Source organism: Telopea speciosissima, chromosome 8 (genome assembly GCF_018873765.1).
Source record: "Telopea speciosissima isolate NSW1024214 ecotype Mountain lineage chromosome 8, Tspe_v1, whole genome shotgun sequence".
NCBI lineage: Eukaryota > Viridiplantae > Streptophyta > Magnoliopsida > Proteales > Proteaceae > Telopea > Telopea speciosissima.
The window spans coordinates 19,792,986-19,804,603 of NC_057923.1; the positions used below are offsets into that span (position 1 = coordinate 19,792,986).

Sequence of the window (11,618 nt, forward strand, 5' to 3'; positions counted from 1 at the left end):
ACAAACTATTTGGCAGCTCTCTCTAGCGACGCACTATGTTAAATTAGTCTGTCAACTACATTTGGAACTTTTGGCAAGTACTACCTGCGACTTCTAGTGAGTGCTACCTTCTCTTCTACCCCTCCCCGCCCCCCCCCCCCCATTCGTTTATCTCTACAATTAGGGGCAGAACAATACCTGGCCCTCTATGAACTCCTCTCTGCTATCCCTCCCCTCCCCCTTCGTTTTTCTCTGTAACTAGGGGCAGAATAATACTTGGCCCTCTATGAACTCTTCTCTGCTATCTCTCTCCTCCCCTTTAGAAACCCTCTCTGTCAAAATTTTGGGCTTAATAGACCACTCTCTGTGAACTTTGTGAGAATTTCACGCTCTATCTGTGAAATTAGGGCATAATCAATTATGCACAAGTTTGAGACTGCAAAGAAGCTGCTACTGTGGCTCGAGTTAGACCAATCCATTATTCTAGCTAGGCTGAGCAACATTGAAAATGTTTGATAGATCATCCCAAATAAAATTTCAACTATCTAGATGTGAAATTAGTATTTAGTTTGGTTGTGAGATGTGTTATGACCCCCATTCTTCCCTCTTTGAATTATTGGTTTTTGTCAGAGATAGTGTATGATATATTTATTGTGTATGTTGCAGATCAAATGTCTTCAACAAGCGTAAATAACAACAACCGTGGTTATCCACAATATCTGAATCGAAATTGTAAGTGTGGTAAACAGGCGGCTCTGAAGATCTCAGAGTCTCAATGTTATAAGAACAGGCTCTACTACTGTTGCCACCACACCCCCAAAGTTTGTGACTACTTCCGCTGGTGTGAACCCATAGATCAGCCAAGAGGATTGTCTCCTATGGCAAGTGGAAGGGATATGATACCTGATCAGCCAAGAGCATTATTTTCAATGATAGGTGGAAGTCAAACAAGACCTGAAGAGCGGCAGTTAAAGGAGAAGGTCCGAAAAATTGTGGGTCATTATGTAATAGCTTTGTTGGCTGTAATCTTTATTTTGTTGATTGTAAAAAATTGATCAAACCACCTATGGATGTATGTTTGTATTTTGACCCATATTAGTTATGAAATGGTCTTGCATTCAAACATGGAGTACAAAAGTGTATTTTACATAGTTTCCACAAAAAAAGTTTTCACATAGACAGAAGGACTTTGTTTTCAAACATGGAGTATACGTATAGGCTTTTAATGAACCTGTCCTCTTAGGTTGATGGGTCCCTATGAAATACCTTTTCAGCCAAAATGTGAACCCAGTGAAGTCATAATGGGAATCCAATTTATGAAGTTGTCCTCTATAACATTAACCTTACCTCTTTTAAAAATATCAACAAAGAAACCTTAAGAACAAAGTCTCAACCAAGTGGGACAATTGAATTTAATCACAAAATCATAATAGTTGCATTAGTTGTTAGTCTCAACCAAGAAGGACAATTGAATTTAATCACAAAATCATAATAGTTGCATTAGTTGTTCGCCTGCACTAAAAGGGACAATAACCAACTGGACTACATCACAGCTCTACATGAAGTCTTTGTTCATCTAGCCAGCCATACAACAACCCCTCCACACACCTAATAATTTCCAATCCAGTAAGTATTTGAAAATTGTTGATTTCAAAATAAGTGTTGCTTGAACAACTGAACTCATAATACATCTATATCAATAAGTTGAATAAAACATCCACTTGACCTCACATCCATAAATCTAATAAGTTGTATCTTCCAAAAAAACTTAAAAACTACTCTAATGTATTAAACTCATTGTTCCAAATTAAAATCTCAAAAAACTCCCAAATCCTTGAGATCTGAGAGCACTTCTCTTTGTCTGCATCTTTGATGCTTTGGCAATCTTTCTTGCTAGTTGCTTCGCTTGCACACAATCAACATCACCAACTCGGATTGTGGAAGCAGTCTGTGTTCAGGTAGTCTTTTGAAAAGGGTTGATATCAGCTTAGCTGTCACGTACACTTTGCTTCCTCTACACAAGCAATAGGGTTTTTAATAAATGCCCCCTTGAAAATGCTCATTTGTCCAAATGCCCCCTTACAACTTTTCTAATTGCAAATTCCCCCCTACTTTCAAAACAATGTAGCATTTTGGTCCAGTTTGTTAATTTGGGATGGTAGACGTTAGTTTCAAGAAATAAAATGACCAAAATGCCCTTATGATGAAAACCCACCAAAATTAAAGAATAAAATGACCAAATTTCCCTCATATTCCCCAAATCATTTAAGGTTTGAAATTGAAATTTTTTCCCCCAAATAGTTTAGGGTTTGAACCCACCTGGAAAGCAAGAGATCAGATTAAGGAATTAATTGTCCATTTACTCTGCCCTAAGGGTTCCCCAAATTTTCTTTTTGTTTGTGCAGATGCTTGAGGTTGAACTGTTGAACAATCAAAGTGGGTGTTTTTTCTCACTGGATCAAGAGGATTGCTTTGTTCGTTTACTGTGTGATGGAATAGTATGTTGCAGGAGCCAGAAGGATTCCCATCTTTTTCAATTGTTTATCAGAATCTTAGGGATTTGGAGTAGGGATTTCGTAGGTGTATGTTAACTATTGATTCAAGTGATTTCAAGCATCAAATATACTTTCAAATCCAATCATCCACCACGTTACACATATCATCAATGGATAGGTTTTCAAAATGGTTCATATTGTTGGTATAGAACCCAAGAAACATCACTGTAGAAAAATCTGCAATACTTGATGCAAGTGATTGTTGGATTTATGCGTCCATCAAACCCGGTTCGGTTCGGTTCAATCCGGTTTTACTTTGTATTGAATCTTTATTCATTTTGATTTAATATTATCACATGCGATATAAAATTTTTGAGCATTATGTGTCCGTAAGTATTACTTAAAATGGTAGTAATGACTAGGGTTTTTGGGTTGGGCACCCTTATCATATGGTCGTCACATTGGTTATGCTTAGACATGTAATGTCAGGGTATGAATGCGAGTACTCTCATGTTTGATCTGTCTATTGGCGAAGAATCTATTTTGTCGATTCCCTCATGTATTATTGTCAGATGTAGGAAGGGATAGACATGTGTCACCGAGGCCCTGTACCTGAGGGGACCCTGTCACTGCAAAGTGTGATCGCATTCTTTGGTTCATCAATGACTGAGGCTCAAGTAAGTCAAAGTCAGTGTTCTGGGAACGCGCAAACACTTTGTGAGGGAAGGAGTTACTCAACATGGTCACCACTGTCCAATTGGGGAACACCGAGATTGAAGTTGTCTGTGTATGGTCAAATCAGAATCTGAATCCAGTGTCGTTTTAGAAATGGTTTTTGCAAAACGTATTTTACATAAAATAATAGATAATATATAGTTATTTGATTAAAGTGTTTTATCGAGTTTTGCGGGACCCGATCAGATACACGGACACTCTTATATGGACATGTACTATGGAATGGGGTTTGGCAGTACAAATGTACATGCCCTAAATTCCATAATGATGGTGTTGATTAGTGGGGGGGTTGTACATGATAATAAATTTATTATCATGTAGGGAGTTATTTAGAATTTGCTAAAATAATTGGTTCCATATTTAATTAATGGATATGATGCTAATTGTAATTATCTATAAATTAAAATAATTAATTAATTATATCATTCCTTATTAGATTCTGCTTCTTCACCAATTAGAAGCATTTTGAGTTTAAACAGGAAAGCCAACAAGGAGAGAGAGAGTCAGACTTTCACTGGGATTTTTCCCATCTAGGGTTTTGGAAACCCTAGCATTATAAAATAACCAAAAACCCAGGAGGGGGGAGTGCTCCACGTTTTTGGCTGCCCCCCCCCCCCCCCGCTTGAATGATTTTTGGTTCCCCTCTCTCTCTCTTGTGATCTCTTCTTCTCCTTCTTCTTGCTCTCTACTTTGTTTAAGAGTTAGGTTTTGGAAACCCAGATTTATGCTTGAAGAACTGAAGAACATCTAGGATTGGCTTGAAGAACCTTGGCTGCACCATTGGAGGTTTAGATCTGTTTGCTTGGAGTGCTCATCGGAGGAAGAACCATTGTCTATTGGAGGAGCAACACTTGAGGCTCATCAGGTTAGCAATTCTATGTTAATTCCTGTTGATTTAATTGTATTGATTATTCATGGGATGTGAAAGTGACCCGAGTCGATTGTTTTTCACTGTACATTCGGGTGTGGGATGGATCCCTCTATCCATGAGATGGAATAGGGATGGTTTTTCTCTATGACATGGATCCCGTTAATTTTATGGGACGTTAAAGAGACGGATTGTGCATTGGTTTGTCATACCAAACCCTAATAGAGTTCCAATAGGGCACCATGGGCGACCATGAAAAACTTTAAAATTGAAAATAGGATGCCCAAATCAGATTAGGGTGCCCTAGGGCAACCCTAGGGTTCCCTAGGGACAACCCTGGAGTTCCCTAAAACAGGGAGCTCGAAACACAATTTTTATTGGTTTTCCAAGGTGAACTACCATGATCCCATGACAATAGCAAACACCTACAGTGTGGTATCAGAGCCACATTTCTCACCCATGGATATCATATAATTAATGTTTTAATGTAATTATCATATATCGGATGCAAGTTGTCAGATTCTTTATTGAGTTTGTTGAAGATGCACATAGGTGGTTATATGGTTGTTGTAACAATCTTCTCATGTGCACATGGGTAGTTACAAGGTTGTTAGAATCTAGCAACTTGCCCATGTGGTTGGTTATATTGACCATGGATTTGATTGATTTTGTTATTCCAATTGTTGAAAAATTGTATCCATGAAAAAAGGAAGGAAAATTTTATTTCTTTAAAATTTTTTTAATGATGGATGTCGGGATGGAGTGCACGCTGCCAACCATCCCGCACTAATGCCCCTGCCCATGCCACTTGCCCGTGGCCAGTAAGGCGTGCGGACAGTAGCCAGCGCACAAGCTGCGCGTGCCCGGCCTATGCGCCTAGTGCGCGCGGTAGCCGCCTACAGCAAGCCGCAGACAGCACCACGCGCGCGCGCAGGCCTACCCAATGCGGGCTGCGCGCAACCCGTGGGTGCTGCCTGCGATTTGTGCCCTTATGGGCATGTGCTTTTGAGCAGATTTTTTCTGCAGTGTTTCCCTCCTAGTTTTAATTTTAAAAAAAGGGGGGTTTACAAAACAGAATTTTTATTTGTTTTATTTTTTGAGGATGAAGATTGGTGAAGTGATTCTTCTCTCCATCCACTTGAGATTAAAATGAGATTTTAATTGGCAATGGGCTTGGATACATGTTATCACATGTGATGTGGTGGTTCAATAATTGAAGAAATCCAGTGTTATGCTTGCTTACTTTAATGATGCCCATGCATGATGTTATATTATGATGTGATTATGGGAGTAGCTATCTAATTAAATGGATGGCAATTTGTGTATGTGATACATTGGGATTATGGGTGGATGTGATGCTTCTCTCTCTTTCTCTCTCTCCCCCCTTTTTTTTTATATACAAATGTACTCCATCCCATGGGCAGCCCAAAATGGTGGGTTGGTTTCTCCATGTGGGATTTCTTTATTATGGAAAGGAAAGTGTATAGAATATTTTTCCTAGGTTTCCATTGTAATTTTAGAGGAGTTAGGACCCCCAAGGCATGTTGATGATGATCCACATGTGACGCTCAAAGCTTATGGAGATGCAAGTCACCAACTTTGAAGACATGATCGGGCAGAGGAGATGATTGAGGCGTGGCATCCATGACATGATTGATGCACCCATAATTAAAAGAAAGTTATTGGTTTTATTTTTATTGGGAGGGTTCTTTAATTGCTTCTGATAAAAATGCCGTCATCCCATAATCACTATTAATTAATGTCGATTAGTTATTTTATTTGATTCCATCCATTATATGTATGTGAAAGTTGTTTTATCGCTCTTTGATTATAATACATGTATGATATGGATTAGTCTAAGTTAGTAGACATGTCCATAGCCTCCTATTGAAGGTAAATGTAGAGATTGTGTGATATGACCCCGCATACACCGGCATGACGTTGCTAGACTCGTTATCACATGATTATCTATATTTACCTCTATCTAGATACGTTAGGATATGGATAGTGAGAAGGTACTGCGACAGTGAGTCATCTTTCATGATTCCATGATTCTAACTAATGCAATAGGTAAATGCATGACTTGGGTGTATGTCAGCCGACAGGATCTGGGCATAACACCCAGGTGACCAAAAATATTGGAAGCCCATGAGGCGGACAGATTAGTCCACACTACCACGGTGTGTGTAATGACTCTCGACAGGATAAGTTATGCATGCAAGGGTTGTAGGCATCCAATTCATTTTTTGGGTCATGAGGGAGATCTAAATCATGAAAGACCATTGATGTGTATGCTCAGTTTTTATCAATGGTTATTAATATGCATGTGTTGTTATTTGTGCATGTGTAGATTATTACTCAATGGCTGCCGTTAATTCCAACCTGTTAACATTCATTAGTGAATAAAAATTAAATGATACAAATTATGTCGATTGGTACTGGAGCATTAAATTGCTCCTAGTTGCAGAAGAACTTTACACAGTTCTTGATGAACAAGTTCCTCCTCAACCCGACCCGAATGATTTTGAGACATATGAGGAGATGCAGGATTTCCTTAAGAGGAACTCCAAGGCATCTCTTTATATCCTAGGATCATTGGAGAAGTTAGTATTGAATTCAGTTAAGGATATACGTACCTTAGGCAGTAAAATGGATAAGATTGTTGAATTGTTCAACAGACAGCAGACATATGCACACTCCGATGTAGTGAGCCAGATCCATAACTACAAGATGTCCTAGGGGACTCCACTGACGGACCATGTCATGAAAATGATTAATCTATTTGAGAAACTGGAATCCATGGGGACCAGATTTGAGCTGCGGTACAAAACTGATCTGATCTTAGCATCACTCACCTCCGCCTATGCATCCTTTAAGATGTCCTTCAAGATGTCAGATAAGGAACTGGAGCTCACCGAGCTTGCTAATGCACTAGTAGAAGCAGAGGCCACCTTGAAAAAGGATAAGGTTGAGGTCCATGCTACTGATGTGAAGCCTTCTTCAAATGGAAAGAAGAAGAAAAAGGAAAATAAGGCTAAGGCTCTGAAACCCAAGGGTGGGAAGTCTGGCAATAAGAAAGCTAAAGGCAAGTGCTTCTTTTGCAAGAAGGAGGGTCATTGGAAACGGAACTGTCGTGCATTCCGGGCTACTGTGAAAGACAAAAAGCCAGATGATACTGAGGGTGCTAAAGAAGGTACATGTGATGTTTACATTCTTTATAAGTCTACTTTGTCCTTTGAACCGACCAATTCTTGGTTGGTGGATAGTGGTTCTATTGTTCATATTTGCAATGATTTGCAGGGGTTCAAGGAGACAAGGAATCTGGAAAGAAATGAGGTGCGTCTTCGGATGGACACTTTAGCTGAAGCCATGGCGGTGGCTGTAAGAACTTTTATTTTGAATTTTAGTTCCGTTAATTTAGTTTTAAAGGATTGTTACTATGTACCTTCTTTTAAGAGAAAGATTATTTCAATTTCAAAACTCGTTTTGGACGGGTATAATTTTTCCTTTAATTCTAAATTGATTATTCATTTTAATAATTCTTTTGTGGCATCTGGATACATACAAAGTGGATTGTATTTCCTAGATTACCCTATTAGAATGAATATTGTTTCGAATGTTGATTTGAAACGGAAAGCAGCTCCAGTGACCTCGACATATTTATGGCATCTAAGATTTGGTCACATTAATTTGGACCGAATCAGTAGATTAGTAAGGGATGGGCCCTTAGAGTGTCTGAGGGTGGAACCATTCCCTACCTGTGAGTCATGCCTTCGGGGTAAAATGACCAAGAAACCCCTTAGCAATAAAGGTACTAGAGCCACAGATCTGTTAGAGTTAATACATACTGACGTGTATGGGCCCATAAATATACAAGCAAGGTATGGATTTGAGTATTTCATAACTTTCATCGATGATTACTCTAGATATAGTTACATATACTTGATGCATAGAAAATCGGAAGCCTTTGATAAATTCAAAGAGTTCCAAGCCGAAGTCGAAAGATAACTCGATAAACGAATCAAGTCTTTACGATCAGATCGTGGAGGGGAATATCTATCGGATGAATTTAATGAACATATTATATCGCAAGGGATAGTTAATCAATTAACTAATGCTGGAACACCACAATAAAATGGTGTATCCGAACGATGCAATCGGACTCTATTGGATATGGTTCAGACGATGCTCACTTATAGTGAGCTACCTCTCTCTTTTTGGGGGTATGCTTTAGAAATAACTATTTATATCTTGAATATGGTTCCATCTAAGTTTGTAGCTAAGACACCCTTTGAGTTGTGGAAAGGGCGTAAGCCTAGCATTCAACACCTTAGGATATGGAGTTACATAGCACATGTGCGAAAGCAACAGACAGACAAATTGGAATCCAGGACTTCAAGGTGCTTTTTCTTAGGCTATCCTAAGGGCACGATAGGTTACTACTTCTATGACCCGGTTAACCAAAAGGTCATTATAAGTAAATACGTCACATTTCTGGAGTAAGAAATGTTGATCAGGAGGTCTGAACCTGTAGTCATTAAAGAGTTATTGGATAACTCAAAAAATCCACTTCCAAAAGTGAGACCAATTGACATGCCCACTGAAATACCAACACCTCAAAAACCTCGACATAGTGGGAGGACTATTAGACCACCCACCAGGTTTACTTTTCTCATTAAAGAAGAGCAAATAGTGGAAGGGTTCCACATGGTGTCGGTTGAATTGGATGATGATCCGATAACATACTCTGAGGCTCTGAAGGATGTCGATGCCACTAGGTGGGTGGAGGCAATGCGCTCTGAAATCAATTCGATGCATTCCAACAAGGTCTGGACTCTGGTCGATCCACCACTTAGCGTTAAGCCGATTGGATGTAAATGGATCTTCAAGAGGAAGAAGAGCGTGGATGGAAATGTCAAAAATTTTAAAGCGAGACTGGTGGCAAAGGGCTATACTCAAAAAGAGGGTATAGACTATGAGGAAACCTTTTCACCGATGGTGATGATGAAGTCCATTAGGACTTTATTGGCTATCGCCGCATACTTTGATTATGAGATATGGTAGATGAATGTGCAAACTACATTTTTGAATGGATTTCTTTAAGAAGAAATTTACATGCAACAGCCAGAAGGGTTCTCTTCCTTGGAGGAAGAAAGAAAGATATGCAAATTGCAGAGGTCCATCTATGGACTGAAGCAGGCTTCCAGAAGCTGGAACATCAGGTTTGATCAATCAATCAAATCTTTTGGTTTTGATCAAAACATGGATGAACCATGCGTTTACAAGAAGATCAGTGGGAGTGCAGTATGTTTTCTTGTTTTATACATAGATGACATATTGTTGATGGGTAATGATGTAGGGTTTCTTTCATCATTAAAACAGTAGTTATCCACAGCTTTCTCGATGAAAGACCTTGGTGAAGCTAGCTATATCCTTGGAATCAAACTCGTAATAGAACCCCAGAAAAGGATGCTAGGCTTATCACAGACTATATAGATAAAGTCCTAGCTAGATTTAGCATGGAGAACTCCACACGGCGAAGTGACCCTTTCCGACATGGAGTCAGTCTTTCAAGATCTCAATGTCCTCAGTCTCAGACGGACATTGAAGAGATGAAGAGGGTTCCCTATGCCTCTGCAGTGGGGAGTATTATGTACGCTATGTTGTGTACGAGGCCAAACATTTGCTATGCAGTAGGTATTGTAAGTCGTTACCAATCTAACCCTAGACGAGAGCATTGAAGTGCTGTCAAGAATATCCTCAAGTACTTGAGAAGGACTAAGGATTATTTCTTGATTTTTGGATCTGATCAGTTGTCAGTACTGGTTTACACAGAGTCAGATTTCCAAACTGACAAGGATGATAAAAAATCCACGTCTAGGATGGTGTATCTAATGGGTGGAGGTGTCATTGTTTGGCAGAGTGTAAAACAGAAATCTACAGTCGATTCCACTACCGAAGCAAAATACCTTGCAGCTTGCGATGCAGCAAAAGAAAGTCTTTGGCTGAAGAAATTCCTATCAGATTTGGAGGTTGTCCCTGACCTTGTCAAAGGCCCTATTCCCCTGTTATATGACAACATATGGGCCATTGCACAAGCTAAGGAGCCTAGGGCTCATCAGAGGAACAAGCACGTACAGCGGAAGTATCACCTCAACAGAGAGATTATCTAGCAAGACGACGTGAGTGTCTCCAAAGTGGACACAACTAAAAATGTGTCAGATGCCATGACAAAGGGTTTGCCTCCTGGAGTGTTTGAAAAACACATAGAGGGCATGGGTTTAAAAAGTATGAGAAATTAGCTTTAATGTACAAGTGGGAGATTGTTGGATTTATGTGTCCATCAAACCCAGTTCGGTCCGATTCAATCCAGTTTTACTTTGTATTGAACCTTTATACATTTTGGTTTAATATTATCACATGTGATATAAACTTTTTGAGCATTATGTGTCCGTAAGTATTACTTAAAATGGTAGTCATGACTAAGGTTTTTGGGCTGGGCACCCTTATCATATAGTCGTCGCATTGGGTATGCCTAGACATGTGATGTTAGGGTACAAATGCGAGTACTCACATGTTCGATGTGTGTATTAGCGAAGAATCTATTTTATCGATTCCCTCATGTATTACTGCCAGATGTAGGAAGGGATAGCCGTGTGTCACCGACGCCCTGTACCTGAGGGGACCCTGTCACTGCAAAGTGTGACCGCATTCTTTGGTTCATCAATGATTGAGGCTCAAGTGAGTCAAAGTCGGTGTTCTGGGAATGCGCAAACACTTTGTGAGTAAAGGAGTTACTCAACATGGTCACCACTGCCCGATTGGGGAACACCAAGATTGAAGTTGTCTGTGTATGGTCGGATCGGAATCTGGATCCAGTGCCGTTTTGGAAATGGTTTTTGCAAAACCTATTTTACATAAAATAATAGATTATATATAGTTATTTGATTAAAGTGTTTTATCGAGTTTTACGGGACCCGATCAGATACACAAACACTCTTATATGGACATGTACTATGGAATGGGGTTTGGCAGTACAAGTGTACATACTCTAGATTCCATAATGATGGTGTTGATTAGTGGGGGGGGTTGTACATGATAATTTATTATCATGTAGGAAGTTATTTAGAATTTGCTAAAATAATTGGTTCCATATTTAATTAATGGATATGATGCTAATTCTAATTATCTATAAATTAAAATAATTAATTAATTATATCATTCCCTATTAGATTCTGCTTCTTCACCAATTAGAAGCATTTTGAGTTTAAACAAGAAAGCCAACAAGGAGAGAGAGAGTCAGACTCTCACCGGGATTTTTCCCATCTAGGGTTTTGGAAACCCTAGCATTATAAAATAACCAAAAACCCAGGAGGGGGGAGTGCTCCACGTTTTTGGCTGCCCCCCCCCTCTTGGATGATTTTTGGTTCCCCTCTCTCTCTCTTGTGATCTCTTCTTCTCCTTCTTCTTGCTCCCTACTTTGTTTAAGAGTTAGGGTTTTGGAAACCCAGATTTATGCATGAAAAACTGAAAAGCATCTA

The 11,618-nt window shown here is 39.4% G+C and overlaps 1 protein-coding gene across 1 annotated transcript in view; it reads right to left on the reverse strand.

The window, feature by feature from the left end:
* Positions 1 to 2,303, reverse strand: part of LOC122671476 (elongation factor 1-delta-like) — a 37,231-nt gene extending 34,928 nt beyond the window's left edge. Inside the window, exon 1 of the mRNA XM_043868714.1 lies at positions 2,299 to 2,303. The gene's annotated coding sequence lies outside the window, so the exon portion shown is untranslated. The remainder of the gene's footprint in view (positions 1 to 2,298) is intronic.
* Between the last annotated feature and the right edge of the window lie 9,315 nt (positions 2,304 to 11,618).